Genomic DNA, 20,222 nt, shown 5'->3' on the forward strand with positions numbered 1-20,222 from the left:
TGGGTACCAGGGGAGGAATGGATGAGGAAGAACTAGGGAGGAGGCAAGAAAGAGGAGCTCTAGAATAGAAGGCTAGAAAGTTTTACCTTAGATATTGAAGGCCCTTCCTTTTGTGCTAGAATGAAGAGTAGAATTATTCTGTAGTAAATTAGGAATGAGCAAGTTTGAATACAGGTGAGTATGGCATGGCCAGATCTACATTTTGATCTCTATCACAAATTGTAATATGGAAAGGGCACTGAAGGGAGAAAATGTTGCAAGGAAAGGAGGTTCTAGTAACCCAGACTGCCAGAACAATGTCCACAGCAATTACAGTTACCAAAAAATAAAGGGCAGGAAAAAAGAATGAACATTTTTGAGCCCCAAGCATCATAAATTCTCTACCTTATGCTTTTAATAACACATACTAATCAACTGGTGGGAAATAATTTAAGGACAGCTAATATAAGACATTTTAGGAAAGGAAATAAACACCATTGCAAAGTTACAAAGGATCTTACATTATACTAGACCAGAAATCTCCCCAGGAATTACTAAACCAACACAAACCATTAATTTCATGTTTGTCTTCTCTGTTAAAACCTATGGCTGATTAGCTATATAAATACATATATGCATACATAATATATATACACATACATAAACAAAACTGGCCACATGAGTACCCCAAAAACATCTGATTCTGATAAGTAAACAGTGTCATTTGCTAGGAGTTCAACTCCATATTGACCCCATTTTAGCTCTCTATTTGACCCTTTCTTCTTTTCCAATTGGGAGAAAGGAAAATAAGTAAATGAGCCATAATTTTTGGCAATGCATATTTAAATTGAGGTCTGCCAAGTTCAAAACTGAAAATGCAGCAGCTGTTTGCCCAAAACATGGGCCAAGAAATTCCTGCATGACTGACAATATGCTTTTGCTTCCGGCTGCACAATCTCTGACCAGGGTATTCATTTCAGCAGCTGTCATCTAAGCCTTGAGAGAAGGAGGGTTTTTCTCACTCTAGAGAAGATCCCAAAAAGGGAGGGATTAAATGTTCATACTTAGTAATGGGAGTGCTTCAAAGGAGGAAATCTGTATATTCAACCAGGGGAAAATCTATATGGGACTGGAATAGTAATCATATTTGCAGTATAGGTAGATTAGAAACAGCATATATCCTGCTTCTTGAGTAGCATGGCCTGTGCCTTCTTGATGCTGGTCACACCAGGCACCTAGATCTCCATGACTGACAAAGTGTCTAAGGCAGCACCATCTCCCACAACAACCTGCAGCTGTGATGGGACCGGGGCCAAAGGCATTTGTGGAAGGAGTCCAACAGGGGCCATAGCTATTGCCTGGCAAGGAGGCAGCTAGCAAATGGAGAAGCAATGCCTGAGACTCTAACTGTAGAAATTCCACAGTGATAACTGCAGTTAACAGCACCAAAGGACACAGCAATAATTTGGAAAACAAAACCTTGGAGGAGTTAGAGGGCAAATAAATAACCCTTTCACTTTTCAGGTTCAAAGCCAAAGCAAATGGAGAGAGGAAAGTCAGACAGATGGAGATAACATTATCACACATACTACTGACAAAGCTGATTGCAAAATGTGGTTCAAGATCTGCAGTTAAATGAGCTCCTCTAGACTTCATTCTAAATTAGATATGGGCATAGCTGGATGAGAGCAAGCAAGAGGCAGGTGTGATGGAGAGAATCCATGATTTTCTGCCTGGGGCAAACTGGCTCAGAAAAGTAAGAAGGGGATAGGCTGGTCACATTAGAAATTGAGTATTCCTAATTTAAAATTTGCCAGCCTTTCATCTGTAGGTAGGAGCAGAGATAAGATAGAGGCTCTCCCCTAACCCACCATAAGTTTTCCTCTATGAGTGAAGTATTGATTAGCTATCCTTTATGGAAATATGAGGAGGGGGGAAATATTGCTTAACCGTAACACTAATATCAACTATTATTTATTAAATGCTTGTTTACCAACATTGCACATACTGTACATTATCTAATTTCACCCTCATACAATGTCTTTGTAGAAATGTTTCCTCTGTGTGTGTGTGTGTGTGTGTGTGTGTGTGTTAAGAACACTTAATTTCAGATCTACCCTCTTAAAAAATTTTTTAAGTGCACTTACCACATTTTCTTTAATCACGTAGACATAATGGGTTGTTTCCATATCTTAGCTATAGTGAGTAATGCAATGAACACGGGAGTGCAGGTATCTTTTCTAGATCCTAATTTCAATTATTTTCATAAATACTCAGAAAAGGAATTGCTAGAGCATATGGTAGCCCTAGTTTTAATTTTTTGAGAACCCTTCATACTAATTTCCATACTGGCTGCATCATTTTACATTCCTACCAACAAAGCATAAGGGTTCCAATTTGTTCACAACCTCAGTAATACTTGCTATCTTTTTTAAAAAATATAATAGCCATCCTAACAGGTGTGAAGTGACATTCCATTATGTAAATAAACTCTCCAATGCAAAAATACAGATTTTTTCACATAAGCTAACTATTACTACCCCGTGTTGGGCTCTAAGCTGACAGCTTGGGATTCTCTCTCCCTCCCTCTCTGCCCCTCCCCCACTCACAGGCAAATGCATGCTTGCATGTGCTTTCTCTCTCTCTCTCTCTCTCAAAATAAATAAACATTAAAAAAGAAGCCAAGGCTGATTCCAAGAGTATCAGTTATGAAAAAAGATTTTAAAGTATAAAAATTCAGGAATAGACAGAATAATGGTGTCTAATGGTTCTGGGAAGATCTTGTCTTCTCCCATAGCTTCTATACACAGCCGACTGCTCACCAAAATTCCAAAATTAGTTTCATTTTGTTAATGTCTTTTAAAAATGGACATGCTCTTAAGATAGATAACATTCTAAGCTTACTAAAGCATCCAACCAACATTTTCTAAGATACTTCCATATGCCTGACCATGTGCCAGGTACTAAGGATACAAAAATATTTATTAAAAAAATTAAATAAAATAAAAATGCCTTGGTAATCAGGTACGAACCCAAACATGTAAGCAATTAACTAAAGAGAATATAATAGGGGCTATTACAGAAGAAACCACACAGAGCTGTGGGAACATGAGATAACAGGAACTGAATCACTGGCAAAAATGTCTCAGAAGACTTTCTGTAAAAGGTAACTTTTCAACTGAATCCAAAATTAATGTAGCTTTTGATAAAAGTAAGAAGGCAGCAAGCATGAAGCTGCAGAGAGTTGAAAGACCTCTACGAGGAGAGGAAGAAACAGGATGTGTGCATAAAATAATCTCCAATTATTTATACCTACTTTTAGGTCATAGAGAAAAAGTAACTGTTTCCAAACTCACAGAACATTTACACATCTTCTCCTAATTAGAACTAAAGACATACATGTGTATTAATATATCCATGAGCTAAAACTATGAACTATTATGAAATTATGAACTATTTTTACTGTAAACATATATACCAATGGAGATATAAATAGAATAGAAACTACCAGATATATGTCAGTAAGCATCTAGATATAAATTTTTTAAATTGTGGCTTTATTATTTTTCATCTAAATGAATCCAGCTGCCTATTTATTCAATAAATAGCTTACCAGTTGCTATGTGCTTCTCAAGGCACTGGGGTCACTGGCGAATAAGCCAAAGTAACCTGATTTCCCAGTTTATATTCCTAAAGAAGATGGAAAGTAAACAAGAAACTAATATGTGATATAATTCCAAGTGTGGCCAAATTGAAAAATCTTGCAAGCAGCTAAGGTGGAATTACTTCCGGAAACCAATAGTTCTCTCAAGAAAAAGTAGAAGAACTGCTGATAAAAGGAAAGAAAGGAAAGAAAAGAACCTTCTGATTTAAGGAATTACAGGATTACAGATTGACTGAAGCTACTAGAACTTGAGGATCCAAGATCACAGAAATACTGGAACCATAGAGAGGTGAACAGACACTCTGCCCCCCCCCCTTTTTTTTTTCTCCTCAGGGCAATTTTTGAAGTGAGGCTAAATGCTAAGAATTAAGCCAGAGAATTACACACCCCTCTGTGTGTACAGGTGGCACTAGACCTCTTTGTGTTGACTTCTGGGTGACAGGGTCTGAAGAACTGCAACTAGAAAAATATGCTATGATACACTGCCTACTGCTATTGTTATTAAAAACAAACAAACAAAAAACATCCTTTGTTTCTGATCCAGAAGCCTCATGACTTCTGTTAAGGGACAGAGAAGCCAACAGAGCTTTGGAAAATCTTATGGGACAAAAGACACACAAAAAATTGAGACTGCTAATGTATCTAGGACTTAAGGATCCCAATTCCTGGAAAGAAGGGAGGCCCAGAAAATTCTGCCAGATGCTGCAGGTTTTCACTTTAATATATTTGATTAAGCTACATAAAAGCAAGGGATTAAAAGCTAAATAGAAAACAGCTGAAAAGTAGAATGCATTTTTTTTCTGCAGTCTTCTGCTAAAGACTTAGAAATTGTTGTTAAAGACCATCCAACAAAGAGAGGGCCTAAAAAATTCCCAGGCTCTCAGTTTTTCATTTGGAACTTCTGGAGAGCTACACCAAAGATATAAAGAGAACCAGAGTCTGCAAAACTTCAAACATCCCTGAGTCATCTCAATCTGATAATTCTCCATGGGACTCTTGCAGAAATTTCTGCACATCTTCTAAACAGAGGAACTTGCTGTCTTTGTTCCATACTATTTATTATGAATACTTTTATGATAAATCGCTGTGGAAAAGAAAAACAGTGTTTTCCTTTGGAGCAAAGGCAGGTTGTTTAAATGATATACATAGCATACATCTATGCTCAAGATAGAGAACTATAAAGATCTATAGATCTATTTAGGTTATTTTTCTTGAGTGATCTCTGGAAGTTTGTATCATTTAAAGAATGTGTGCATTTTATGTATGTTGTTGAATTCATCAGCACTACTGAATTACAGTAGTCTCTGCTTATCCTTTAGTGTCTATAGGGTCTGTGGTGATGTACCCTCTTTCATTCTAATATTTATCATTTTATTTATAATTTGTGTCTTCTCTATTTTTATGTGATTAGACAGACTAAAGGCTCATTAACTTTATTGATATTTTCAAAGAACTGGCTTTTGCTTATGTTGATTTTCTCATATGTTTCTGTTTTAGTTGCATTGATTTCTTCTCTAATTGTTATTATTTCCTCCATTATACTTGCTTTGGGTTTTATTTCCTCTTTTTATTTCTAGTCTTCTAAGGTGAGCTCTTTAATCATTAATTTAAAATTTGTTTTTTTAAATAAAAGCATTAAAAGCTATGAGTTTACCTCTCAACAGTGTTTTAGCTACCCTCCACAAATTTTGTATATTAAATTTTAATTTTAATTTCAATTCAATTCAAAATGTTTGAATTCCCCTTGTGACATTCTTTTTGAAGTGTGGGCTATTTAAAGTGTTCATGTCCAAATATTTGGAGATTTTTTCAGATATCCTACTGTTACTGGTTTCTAGTTTAAATCCCATTTGATCTGAGAGTATACCTTAAATAATTTCTATTCTTTTATACTGGTATATCTAGGATAAGATCTGTATTGGTGAAGGTCCCACATGCACGTGAGGAAAATGTATTCTATTAGTGCAATGAGGAGTGTTCTATAGGTATCTAAGAGATACATTTGGTTAATAGTGTTGTTAAGAACTTCTATTTCCTTTCTTTCTGTTTGCTTAATCCATTACTGAAAGTTAAAGTCTCTAACTCTACTTGTGGGTGTATTTCTCATATCAGTTCTATCAGTTTTATTTTGTATATTTTAAATTATATTGTCAGGTTCATACATATTTAAAATTATTTTTTATTTGTTGAATTGTACCCTTTATCATTATCATTATTCCTGGTAATATCCCTTGTTCTGAAGTCTACTTTGTCTGATATTAACATAGACCATCTAGCTTCCTGTTGATTAGTGTTTTCATGTTGTATCTTTTTCTTATTTTTACTTTATCCTATCCATTTCTTCATATTTAAAGTGGGTCTTGTTAACAGGATGTAGTTGGATGTTACTTTTTTTTTTCAATCTAAAAAGCTCTCATTTTTATTTTGTATGTTTCATAGTTTAACTTTCATGTAATTATTTAATTGGTTAGTTTAAAGTCTTTCTAATCTCCAATTTGGGGTTATTTTTTATACATGTCTTAAATGTCATAATGATTGCCCTTGAAGTACATGCCTTTAAACATGTACTATATGGAATTTATAACAGTGTAATTCCAATTCCTTCCTTATCCTTTGTGCTATTGTTACCACGCATTTTACATATACCATAAACATGCAATACTTTCATACAATGTTAGTTTTTGATAGTTATCTTTTGGATAAATTAAAAATAAGAAAAATAAATTTTGTATTTTCCTTCATCAATGTCATTTCTAGCATTCTTTCTTTCTTTTTATAGATTCTAGTTATTGTCTGGTATCTTAGTCCTTATTTCTAAAGAACTTCTTTTAATATCTTTTTTTTTTTTTTTTGAGAAGGGTGAAAGGGAGGGCCAGTGGGAGAAGGAGAGAAAGAATCTTAAGCAGACTCCATGCTTAGTACAGATCCCAACATGGGGCTGGATCTCATGACTGTGAAATCATAACCTGAACTGAAATCAAGAGTCAGACACTTAAATGACTGAACAATCCAGGCACCTCTTTTAATATCTTTAAAAGACGGCTAGTAATGAATTCTCTTTGTTCTTGATTTTGCAAAAATGTTTTTTTCTCCTTTAATTTTATAAAATATTTTTTTAATAAATTTAATATTTTTTTTTCTTACAGCACTTTAAAATGTTATTCCCTTGTCTCTAGATTTCACAGTTCATAATGACAAGTCTGTTCCAATTCTTATTTTTGTTTCTTTGTATGTAATGTGTGCTTTTTATCTGGAAGCCTTCGTGATTTTCTCTTTGTCTTTGGGTTATAGCAGTTTGAAAACAGGTATCCCCTGCTTTCCAAGTATGTGTTACACCACTTCACTATTACAAAAGATGTACATTTGTACCTATTTTCATAAACCAGAATAAATCTCAAGGCAAAAGGCAAAAAGCTAAAATAGCAATCAGTCTTGTCTTGCAGCAAACCCTTATAGAAGCAAAATGTACCCTGAGCAGGGAGAACTGGCACTTCCAAGCTCCTTCCCCAGTATTAGGTTAATTATAAACATTAATTATAAGCAATGAGATACACTCAGCATCTCAGCATTAAGCCGCTACAGCTTTGAACTGTGTCTGAAAGCATCAGTGCTTTATCTCAATTTATTTTGTGCATCCATTAGCAAGACTGTGTCCTAAGGTATCAGAAAAGCCTGAGAAGTTATTTTTGGGTTCTGAGAATGCTAAAAATATTTTCCATATAAATTAATGGTAATTGCTTCTTCCCTTTCTACCATTTCAGCTTACAAAATGTTTCATAGGAATGTTCTACTTTTAGAAAGCAGGAAAACCCGTAATTGCCAGGGAAAATAGAATCTTATAAAGTTTATGGAAAATAGAATCTTATAGTCTTTTATCATATGGTGGTACAATTTATATCAGGAAAAAGTAAATGTATTTCATTAACTTGCTCATCACTCCATGAATCTATGATGAGAAAACTGGTACTTACATGTCATCTGTTTGTATATGATGTAATAGAAGCCATATATGTCAATGGACCAAAGACTTTTGACAGAATAAATCCACAGGTATGGGCTCAACATTTCAATAAGTGTTAGGTTATTTCCCACAAATAACTTTGTCATTATTAGATTAATTCTTAAAGTAAAGTATAAATTTCAAGAAAAGCTAATGCTATAAAAGGGGGTAAACTATTTCTTTCCCTAAAATACAAAGAAACTGTGCGTTCCAGTGGTTAAAATAAGACAGAGAGAGTGACTTTCTGATTTCTACTCAGTATTTAGAAAGCTAGAAAGAGTATCATTCCTACCCTTACAGTAAAAGAGAGAGAGAGAGAGAGAGAGAGAGAGATCTGCAAATTTATAGTTGCCCTTGAATTTATCAGAGAGCTGAAGTTGTAGGGCAATCAACTAACCCAAAATTTAAAAAAAGAAAAAAAGATATTCTTAGGGCACCTTGGTGGTCAGTTGGATAAGCATCTGACTCTTGATTTTGGCTCAGGTCATCATCTAACAGTTCGTGGGATCGAGCCCTCACTGGCAGTGAGGAACCTGTTTGGGATTGTCTCTCTCCCTCTCTCTATGCCCCTCCTCCACTTGAGTTCTGCCTCTCTCTCTCAAAATAAATATATAAATATTTTAAAAATTAAAATAAATAAATGAATGAATGAATAAATGAATGAATAATTTAAAAAAGACATTCTTCTGAGCGGAGAAACAGAATATGAGCATTTTCCTGGGGATAAATGTTGGACCCTGTACAAGATGTTCAAAAGAATTAAACAAAAATTTCTGACAAATTTTTGAAAGCCTACTCAGGGCTAGTATGAGTATATAGAATCCTGGGAACTGTAGTCACAAGGAGAAATTGCACATATGCACATCATCTCCACAGACCTTACCATTTACTTATAAGAGAGATTAGAACAGGAGAAACTTTCTGTCTTGGTGTAGGTATGGGAGAGGGGGACAATAGGTGTTGTGGAAAAGGCATAAGGTTTCACATAGAACCTTTTCCCTTCCTTATCTTCTCTATGGAGCAAAAGCTTAAGCTGTTGTGAAAAGAGCAACAAACTTTGTCACTCTCAGGCCAGAGGTGAACATTCATTGCAAGTAAGTGAAGGAAACAATAAAACACCCTCTGCCCTTGGGGGAGGGACAGGAAAATACCCTGAGCCCAGATCACTTAGAATCTCCTACCTTTGAGGGAGATGTATATCCATGAAAATAGGCTCTCTTCCCATGATCATAGGCATAGTGCCTCAGATGGAGATTGAACCAGAATAACAGAGAATGACTCCCCTGTTCCCATTCTTCCACCTTTCTCTATCAGGCTAGCTAGTGACCGACAGCAATTATCAGCTGTATAATGTTGGAAGAAGGGCAAAGTGAAAACAGAGATCTTTTCTCAGGCACAAAGGAAAGACCTAAAATTGAGAGGTGAGCAGACACTGAGAAAAAATCCTCTGAAAAAGTATTACTCACTTTAAGTACAAATTAAGACAAGAGGAATTTGGGGAGCCTGGGTGGTTCAGTTGATTAAGCATCCAACTTCGGCTCAGGTCATGATCTCAAAGTTCATGGATTCAAGCCCCATGTCGGGCTCTGTGCTGACAGCTCAGAACCTGGAGCCTGCTTCAGATTCTATGTCTCCCTCTCTCTCTGCCTCTCCCCTGCTCATGTTCTATCTCAAAAATAAATAAAACATTAAAAAATGTAAAAAAAAAAAGAGACAAGAGGAATTTGAAGCTTGTGGTGCCCTGAGAGTAACCATAGAAACTAAAATAACAAAAAATAAACTCAGCTCAATTGTCAGCTAGACTGACACAAACTCTTACAACAAGAAGAGAAAAGGCATGCCTATTTCCAGGCATAAATACTATTTACATTTTCCTCTACTGTTGTATACAAGATACTCAGTTTTCAACTAAAATGCAGCATACACAAATTGAAGGAAGTACAACACAGCCACACACACAGACACACACAGACATGTGCAAGTAATGATACACTGTCAAGAGACAAAACAATCAACAGAACCAGATTCAAATATAAAACACAAGTTCAACTATCAGAAAGAGAATATAAAATAACTTCAGATAACATGACAACGGTTCTGAAGGAAACGATGGACAATATGCATGGATAGGGAAGTTCAAGTGAGATTTAAACTATGAGAAATAACCAAACAGAAATGAAAGAAATGGAAAGCATGACTACAGAAGAGAAGAATCACATTGTGAAATCATTAGCACAATCAACACAGTAAGGAAAAAAAAAGACAGTAAACTTGGAGATAGGTCAAGAAAAATTTTCCAACTGACAATCATAAAACAAACAAAATAAGAGTTCCAGTCCATCCAAGACCTGAGGGACAATATTGAATGGTCTAAAATGAATGCAATTGGAATCACAGAGAGAGGAGAGGGGCTGAGCAGAAGAAATATTTGAATACCTAATGACCAAGATTTTTTCAAAATTAATACATTACAAAAAACCACAGATCTGAGCGCAGAGAACACCAAACAGTAAACACCCAAACACACCTACAAACATAATATAGGTTTCACCCATTATCAAAAAATAGAGTGTTTTTGAAACTGTTCATAAGCCAAAATGGTATAAAGTGAAGAAGCAATTACCACTAATTTATATGGAAAAATTTTTTTAACATTCACAGATCCAAAAAAAAAAAGGCTCTCTTAGGCTTTTTTGATATCTTAGGACACATCTTGTTAATGGATGCGCAAAATAAACAAAATACAAATGCTTACAGACACAGTTCAAAGATATGGTAGCTTGATGCTGAGATGCTGAGTACAGTTCCTGGGGAAAAAGTACTAGTTCCTGGGTGTGTGATGCCTCTACATGGTTTGACTTGATGCAAAACAAATATTGAATGCAATTTTCACTTTTGCCTTTTTTTGTTGTTGTAAAAATAAAAATCCTCTTGAAATTTCATCTTATTAGTAAGAACAAGTACAAATGTAGGTCTTTAGTAAAAGCAAAGTGGCAGAATGCTAACTTTCAAAAATTGAGGGATTATTTGAAAGAGTCATCTTTCAAAAAATATCACTGCATTAACTAAAGGTATTGGAATTAAATTAGCAGAGCACCTGTGTGGCCCAGTCAGTTCTGAGTCTGACTTCAGTTCAGGTCATGATCTCACGTCACGGTCTGTGGGTTCGAGCCCCACATGAGGCTCTGCGCTGACAGCTCGGAGCCTGGAACCTACTTCAGATTCTGTGTTTCCCTCTGTCTCTCAGCTCCTCCCCTGTCTATCCCTCTCTCTCAAAAATAAATTAATTTTATTTATTTTTTTTAAAAATATTTTTTAAATTTATTTTTGAGAGAGAGACAGACAAAGCATGAATGGGGGAGGGTCAGAGAGAGAGGGAGACAGAATCCAAAGCAGGCTCCAGGCTCTGAGCTGTCAGCACAGAGCCTGACACAGGGCTTGAACTCACGGAACGTGAGATCATGACCTGAGCCGAAGTCGGACGCTTAACTGACTGAGCCACCCAGGTGCCCCCAAAATAAATTAATTTTAAAAAGGGAATTAGATTAGCAAGCACTCTTAATTTAATAGCAGTTTGTGTTCTTTTTTTCTTAATATTTTTTAATGTTTATTTATTTTGAGAGAGAGAGAGAGAGAGAGAGAGAGAGAGAGAGAGAGAGAATGAGTAGGGGAGGGGCAGAGAGAGAGGAAGAGAGAGAATCCCAAGCAGGCTCCAGCTGTCAGCACAGAGCCCAACATGGGGCCCGAACTCACAAACTGTGAGATTATGACCTGAGCTGAAATTGACAGTCAGATGTTTAACCAACTGAGCCACCCAGGTGCCTGACAGTTTCTGTTCTAAACAGTAAATAAATGATTCATATTTGGCCTAAGTCATAGCTCATGGGATTTAAGATATAAAGATTAGATGTGTCTAGTTGGAATATATCAACTTGGAAAAAATTCCTCTTGAAAATTTTGAAAAATAGAGCACTTGGGGTAAAGCTTGTTAAACACAGGTCAGTTTCCTACCAGATAAAAAGACTTGTTTATAATTAATCTGATGGTGATAAAAAGGCATTTAATTAGATTTCCATCACAAAATGGGAAAGATAGGTCTGGGGTCTGAAACACAGTAGAGTTCAGCCATCTGCTGCCAACTACCTCTTGCCAACATGTGATTTGCAAGTTAAATTATGCCAGCTGATGACATATGGCACTTCCTTCTTCTTTAAATATCTTACTCAAAATGAGTTTGCTCTCAAATGCTGAGGTTGGATTTTCAGAAATCACAGCAGTTGCCATAATTTTCCTTCATAAACAAATTTAAGCAACATAGATTTAAACTGCTAGCTCATGTGTTCTTGTCCTGTGACATGGTTGTGAGTCTGAAAAGTTTGACCTCTGAGATGTTCATATTTGCAACTTACAAGCTTAAATTTTTTTTTCCACGGTTTTGGGGTAATGAGGTAGAGGAGACAAGAGCAACCTCTCTAGGTTTTGATACACATCTGAAAACAGAAAAGATGGTCTAAAATAGAAAAATGAGGTCAAGAACCTATTTGAATCCACTGCTTCATCTTCAGCACGATGTGTCTATTAGCTGACAAAAAAGTTGAGACTCATACTGCAGAAGTTCTCAAAAGTTTTACTTTTATTTTTATTTTTTTAAAGAGGGAGAGAGAGTGAGAGAGAGCACAAGCAGGGGAGGAGTAGAGGGAGAAGGAGAGAGAGAATCTCAAGCAGGCTCCACACCCAGCACAGAGTCTGACAAGGGCCTCAATCTCAGGACCGTGAGATCATGACCTGAGTTAAAATCAACAGTTGCACGCTCAACTGACTGAGCCACCCAGGTGCCTCAAAAATTTAAACCAAAACCAAAATCAAAACACTGCAAAACAATGTATTCATATTACTAGTGCTCTAACGCTGAAAAATTATCTGGTTCCCTCAAGGGTTTAGGCTTAGTAACAGCTACAGTTGTCTTCAGAATTACTAACCCAGCGGGAGTATAGCTCAGTGGTAGAGTATTTGACTGCACAATTGCTAATCCAATCTGTCTTGAATTAAGGCCATGAGGTTTTCAAATGTTTGCATCACTCAGCTGCCACAAAAATCTCCATGAACAGTTTAACCGTGACCTAACTAAACAAAACTATATATTCCAATAACTGTAATTGTGTGTATTCACGTGTGTATGTGTGCATGTGCATGCGTGTGTGTGCATATGTATATATTTGGCAAGACACTTTATACCATCAAGATAACAATGTGAATAGACATATGTGTTCTAAACAGAGAATATGAGCATCTTCAGCCAATCACACCATGAATTTCTCTACCTGTGACCCCATGGTTAACTGCAAGGCAAAGATTTCAGGCTCATACAACCAGAAATGATAAATCCTATTGATCACAGTTTTTGTCTCAGGTGATTGTATCTCCTATCCATGCATAAAGTTTTAATCATGACTGTAACTTACAGCTACCAATGGCAGTTCTTTTTAGATAAGATGGCCTCCTTTCATACTTGAATATTTTCTCAAATTTCACTGTGGACTGTATCAGCACACAATAAAATTTTAATTCCTTTTGTTGTTGTTGTTTTATTATAGTCATCTTATATAAAGCAGACTTTGTGTTTTCCCAAAATAAGGAAGTTAGTGTCTTAAATATTCCATTACTGTTTGTTTCTGTGATCACAAGAGCAAATCAGTAACAATTTAGGTGGATGCGTAGACACAAGTGGAATACAATGCTGGAAGAGCATAAACTGGTCATCTTGGGTCTCCTTGGGAAGGTGTTTAACAATTCAGATTTTAGAGAAAATGATCATCAAGAGCACTGATCAATCTGAATTAGGCTGGTTTAGAATAGTATCTTGGGAGTATCCTGGGGGACCCTGCCTGTGTTGAAAATTAACTCTTCAATTGATGGATTGTGGCAAGAGGCAAGAGTGGCTGAAGCAATAAGGAGAAAAGAAAACCTGAGGGACTAAAGGAAGCATATAAACTAGTCCAAAATCATTTTTACATTTTCACACTGATATGGCTAATACTGTTGTACAAAGCTGAATGTTAGTCCTGGTCTATAGATTTACTTCCAACATTCTCAACAATGAATTTTTCTAACTCGTAGGGTTTCAGAAAATGAGCTGCCATAGTTATAAAGGATATGCTAAATCCTGAAGTTAACTCTAACATGCCTCTTTATACCTCCAATACCAATAAGGCACAGAAAACTCTTACTTAAAAATTTTTTTTAACATTTTATTTGTTTTTGAGACAGGGAGAGACAGAGCATGAACAGGGGAGGGTCAGAGAGAGGGAGACACAGAATCTGAAACAGGCTCCAGGCTCTGAGCTGTCAGCACAGAGCCTGACGCAGGGCTCAAACCCACGGACCGCAAGATCATGACCTGAGCTGAAGTCGGCTGCTTAACCGACTAAGCCACCAAGGCACCCCTAGAAAACTCTTATTCAAAGAGGAATGAAGGCAGTGTGTGTGTGTGTGTGTGTGTGTGTGTGTGTGTGTGTGTGCGTGTGCACGCGGGCATATATGCTGGTAATGGCAGGTAAAATTCAAGCACTTAATAATTTCAAATTACTTAGTGTGTAATCCAAATGTCACAGCTTTACCAGCCCTTGAACATGGCTATTGTCACATTAACAGTAAAGCCTTATTTCCTGTATCATCTCCAATTTACCAAACCCTCCCCAGTACCCTGAAAGTTCCTGCAAACTGTTTATCATGTGCTCATGAAGTAGAATACCAGCTAGAGAAGCCATATGGCATCCACCATGTTTTCATTGTCTTTCACTCTCCTGCCCTTTTTAATGCTCTGTGCACATGAGGTTTCTTGAAATGTGCCTTAGATGCTACTGCTACTGTAGTTTTGAGGACATTGCTCTATAGACTGTGTAGTTTCTACTGCTGCCTGCCCAGGACTTTAGATGTCAAGTCCTCTTTGTGGTGATGCTACAGACATTAACCATGTGTAGCACTTTGTCACCAAGCTCACGGGGCTTACTACTTTTGTCCTGTCTCATGAAGTGCTTTAACCACCACTTGATAACTGTCCCTCCTGACATCAAAGCAATCCTGGAAGGGCAGTGAATGTAATGGCCCACAGCAGGTTGTAACTCAGGCTGGACCATGAAAGTGTCCATCCTCTTGCACATCATGACTTATCTAAGCAACCTCCTTCTCAGGAGTGGATAAGGCTGCTGAATATAAGATGGGTTCTATCTTTCTGCAACATCATAATTTTAAGGATCAGCTAAGTGTGGAGTTTCCAGGGGCCATCTTGACACCATATGAAGACAGTCTGAGAATAAAACCAAGGAGAGGGAAGCACAGCATGACTTAGAGTTGTGCCATCTAATAGATTAGCCACCAGCCACATGTGGCTTTTTACACTTGAATTCATTAAAATTAAATTGAAACATTCATTTCCTTAGTTGCTATTAGCCACACTTCAAGTGCTCAATAATTGCATGGACTATTGTATTGAACAAAGCATTTTATTGGACAGCATGATCTTGAGGGAGAAACAGAGTCCTAATTTCATCCTTTAAATCTCTGCATCTAGCCTTGCCTAAAGCTTGATCCACGTTAAATTCTATTTTGGTTTAAGCTAAAATAATGAAAGCTTGTTTAAGTTGTATTTCTGACCTCTGAAAAATTTATGTGTACAAACTAGCCCCCAGGCCTACTGCCCAGAATCAGAGTCAGGAAACAGACAACAACCTTCTCACATTTTCCCAATTTCTTCCCATGATCTTTCCTGACAAGACTCAGCCTTACCCTGTCCTTGAGAACACACACACACACACACACACACACACACACACACACACACCACAAAAAGAGATCAGAGGGCAGGGGGGTTGATAGATGTTACCACAAAGCCAGCCTCTACTGTCAAAGATAAACAAAACCAGACATCAGTTAAAGCAGTGAAAACAGATTTTATTCAGTAAATACTGACAGTAGGGGAAAGAGCCGAGCTCTAGTTTAATTTGCACAGAGGTGACTGGGCATTTTTCTTTAATTTTTTTTTTCAACGTTTATTTATTTTTGGGACAGAGAGAGACAGACCATGAACGGGGGAGGGGCAGAGAGAGAGGGAGATACAGAATCGGAAACAGGCTCCAGGCTCGGAGCCATCAGCCCAGAGCCTGACGCGGGGCTCGAACTCACGGACCGTGAGATCGTGACCTGGCTGAAGTCGGATGCTTAACCGACTGCACCACCCAGGCGCCCCATGGGCATTTTTCTTAATTGAAGTAGAGTTGATATATAATATATAAGTTTCATGTGTACAATAGTGATTTGACATTTATATATATTATAAAATGCTCACAACAATAAGTGCAATCACCATACAAAGTTATTACAATATTATTGACTGTATCCCCTATGTTGTACTTTTTATCCTTGTGACTTATTTATTTTATTACTGAAATTTTGTACCTCTTAATCCCCTCCACCTATTTTGTTCATTCCCCACCCACTCCTCTCTGACACTAACAGTTTATTCTCTGTGTTTATGAGGTTGTTACTGGGTTTTTTGTTTTTTTGTTTTGTGTGTGTATGTGTGTGTGTGTGTGTGTGTGTGTGTGTGTGTGTGTGTGAAGGGTTGTGTTTATGTTGTTTATTTACATTCCACATGTAAGTGAAATCATACAGTATTTGTCTTTTTCCACCTGACTTATTTCACTTAGCATAATGCCCTCTAGGTCTATTCATGTTGTGACAAATGGCACAATTTTGTTCTTTATTATGGCTGAAATGTATTCTATTGTGTATATATACTTCATAGTCTTTATCCATTCATGTATCAATGGACACTTTGGTTGTTTCCATATCTGGCTATTGTAAATAATGCTGTAATCAACATAAGGGTGCATACATCTTTTCAAAATAGTGTTTTTATTTTTGTTTTCTTTGGGTAAATACTCATAAGTGGGATTCTAGATTGTGCAATATTTCAATTTTTAATTTTTTGTGGAACCTCCATAGTGTTTTCCATACTTGCTGCACCGATGTACCTTTGCACCAACAATGCACAAGGGTTCCCTTTTCTCCACATCCTCACCAATATTTCTTTTTTTCTTGTCTTTTGGACACTAGCCATTCTGACTAGTATGAGGCAATATCTCATTGTAGTTTTGATTTACATTTCCCTGATGATTAGTGATGTTGAGCATCTTTTCATTTGTCAGTTCCTTTGCCCACTTTTTAATTTTTGTACTTTGTACTTTTGATGTTGAGTTGTACAAATTTTGGATATTAACCTCTTATTGGATATATTATTTGCAAATGGCTTCTCCCATTTAGTAGGATTGGGCATTAAGGGGAGAATGAGGGTGTAGAGAAGGGAACCAAGTGGGGAGCCAAAATTACAAAGGGCTGGCAGTGCAAATGTGATTAGGCCAGCCAATTGTCTCTGCTACCTGACAATTATGAAGTTAGGATTTTTTCCTTCCAAAGAGACCGGGGGAAAAAAAAGTGCTCTTTTTCCTGATGATTGCATTTCAAAGGAATGACTTTTAGGTCCTTGAGAAAGATACTCCTAAATTGTAGAAAATAACATTCACATCACAAAGGGTAAGAGAAGGATTTACAATTATAAGGCTTTTTTAGTAAATGCTGTAAGAAAGCAAGATCAGGTGTTGCCTATAACAAACAGTATATTCTAAGCCCTGAGTTTTTCCAGATAGAAGGTCTGAAAGAAGCAGGATTGTCCCAGGGACATAAGACCTTAGGTACTAGAAGCCATGTTAAAGTTTGGCCAAGTCTTTCGGTCAATGGAATGTTCAATGGAGTGTTCATGTCAAGAGTTTTTTTTTTCAGTTCTCACTACCTAGATTTTTCCAGAATGCACTGCAAAACATAACCTATGTAATTTGGGGTGACTGAGTGGATCAGTCACAGTTAAGCATCCAAGTCTCAATTTTGGCTCAGGTCGTAGTCTCACCGTTCATAGGTTTTGAGCCCCGTGTTGAGCTCTGTAATGACAGCAAGAAGCCTGCTTGGAATTCTCTCTCTCTCTCACTCTCTGCCTCTCCCATGCACATGTGCATTCTCTCTCTCTCTCAAAAGTAAATAAATAAACATTAAGAAACAAAAACAGGGGTGCCTGGGTGGCTCAGTCGGCTAAGGGTCTGACTTGGTTTCAGCACAGGTCATGATCTCAGTTTTGTGGGTTTGAGCCCCACATTGCCTGCTTGGGATTCTCTCTCTTCCTCTCTCTCTGCCCCTCCTCCACTCTCACTGTCTCTGCTCTCTCAAAATAAATAAATAAACTTTAAAAGTCAAAACCCAAAAAACATAACTTATGTAATTTAATGCACAAGGCAATCCTCTCACATCCACAACATTATTCCCATTTTACAGGTAAGAAAACAAAGTTCAAAGGACTTAAATCATTTGCCCAGGTCACATACTAATAAGTTAAAAAGCATATTAGAACCTAGATTTCTGTGACTGAAGATTGTGTTTTTCCTCACATTACCCATAACTTTGTCTCCCTGGTGACCTCCCTAATTTTTCATGCATGTTTCTGTAACTAGTTTTTACAGAAGTGCCCTTGCCTTTAAATGACAAAGCCTGTAAGATGTGAATGGGGGTGGGGGGGAAGCACAATGTCAGAAACTTGTGATTAACAGGCAGCAGGTGTACAAACTGAAAGTGTTCGACTCACATCCATTGTCATCTCAGCAAACGGCTTGGCCCCAAAGTTGCTGAAAGGGGAAATTTGATTATCTTTACTTCCCCAGAAGACTGATAAATCGAATTCAGACTGCTATTGTTCCGGATACAGCCTGAATCTTCCATAGGATTTTAATCAGCAGCAGCATTATGTAGCATATGGGAGCTATTTGGCTGAAAGGAAACTCCAACTGTCACTGGTACATCCGCCCAACATGAAAGGAAAATAATAATATGGAATAATGGGACCTTCTTATCTACAGCACAGCCTCCCTCCGAGGAACTCTGTGGTTTACTCCACTACATCTTCACAACATCCTATTAGATAGGTCGGAGAACTACTTGACTATAATCCTGAATGCTTACTGGCTGATTCCACCAACATTTTAATCTCTTTCAAAGCCTTTTCTCTATCTGCATCTATAAATCCTATCTCCTCTCGCCTTTGGATCTCTTCTGTTCTCTTTAGTGTAATGAAAAAAACTTCAACTATCCCTCCCCATTTACACTGTTCTATCCTTCACTCTTTTTTCTTGCTACTTTTTTTTTCCTTTCCTACCCTCCTTTTATCAAGGCCTAAGTGGGAAATCAGTGCTCTTGGAGTGACTAAGTCTATAACTCAATTATATCATCCTATTAGACTACAGTGATGATCAAATGTAAAGGTTACTTCACTTATTCACTCCCAAAGCTTTACTGAATATGTTTGTTTCAAAATTCAAAGTTAATACAGGGTCCTTTTCTTGAAGCATGAAAAAGAAACAACTAATAACAATGCATAGGATAAGTGCCATCGTCTTACTGAGCCCATTAAAGTACAGAAGAAACACAGAAGGCTACCAACGCAGTGTCTATGGTAGCTTGTCCCTAGAGCCTTCAAGTCTGGTTCCAGAGCCAAGCTCACAAACCAAACTTCTGGCTTCTTTTTATATCCCTCTCCCCTCTCTTAACCTTTCTTGACATGCTTCAATTCCTATACATTCAGATAGGCTGTGAAAGACACAAGGGATTGCTTAACAATCTTATAAACACCCAAGAATGGCATTGACAAAACTGACCCATTAAATGATGAATCAGCATTTTATTTTTAGTAACCTAGGAGTCAAGCCTAAAGCTCTTGGCATACATATTTTCCAAGCAGGAAATGTGAAGAATGAACCATTGGTGCTATTAGGAAGCAAAACAGGATTTTGAAATAGTGTCAAGACCCTCTTGACACCTTTGTATTTTGTCCAAAACGTGGAATCCAATGTGGTGAGCTAGTAAATGTCAGTTTTAAACCCTTGGGTAAGAGAGACAGACTTTATCATATGACAGAGAGAAGGACAGTTGAAAGTAGAAATGGCCAAGAAACAACTCCAGTGCAGGCCCATGTCAGATGTGATTTCCTTCCCCTGTCCCTAGGCCTACTTACCTAACTTCAAAAGTTCAACTTCCAGAAGTGACAGGAGCTGGTTTCTTTATCACGGTAGTACCATCAAAATGCTGAAGTCATGAAAGGGATGCCTAAAAACAAAACACAAAACAAACTAAACTAAATAAAAACTAAACAAACAACAAAACAAAACAACAACAAAAAAAACCTCTTTCATTAGCATCAAACCCTGAGAAGGATCAGGCAGCAGAACAATTCTGGCTTTCTCAGATAAGTCTTAGATAAGACTCTAAGCACTTGGGATTCTCAAAGGAGTGATAATGTTGTTGAGGTTTTACAGTAAGCATAAAAATTAAGTAGTAAATGGGCTCAAGGTAAAACTGTAATATAATCCATTAAGTTAAACTGTAATATAACCCATTAAGTTTTTTTTAATTTAAAATACAACTTTATCCCCTTTTTTCTTTGTATAAATACAAATACCTGGGACAAAGTAGATGTTAAATAAA

At 37.1% G+C, this 20,222-nt stretch overlaps 1 long non-coding RNA gene across 4 annotated transcripts in view; it reads right to left on the minus strand.

Annotated features, from left to right (window-relative positions):
- Positions 1-20,222, minus strand: part of LOC128315167 (uncharacterized) — a 291,330-nt gene that overhangs the window by 30,386 nt on the left and 240,722 nt on the right. For all 4 annotated transcript variants that reach the window (XR_008297642.1, XR_008297641.1, XR_008297640.1 and 1 more), the window contains one exon: positions 19,753-19,844. This is a non-coding gene — a long non-coding RNA (uncharacterized LOC128315167). The remainder of the gene's footprint in view (positions 1-19,752; positions 19,845-20,222) is intronic.

This window comes from Acinonyx jubatus, chromosome C2 (assembly GCF_027475565.1).
Source record: "Acinonyx jubatus isolate Ajub_Pintada_27869175 chromosome C2, VMU_Ajub_asm_v1.0, whole genome shotgun sequence".
Classification (NCBI taxonomy): domain Eukaryota; kingdom Metazoa; phylum Chordata; class Mammalia; order Carnivora; family Felidae; genus Acinonyx; species Acinonyx jubatus.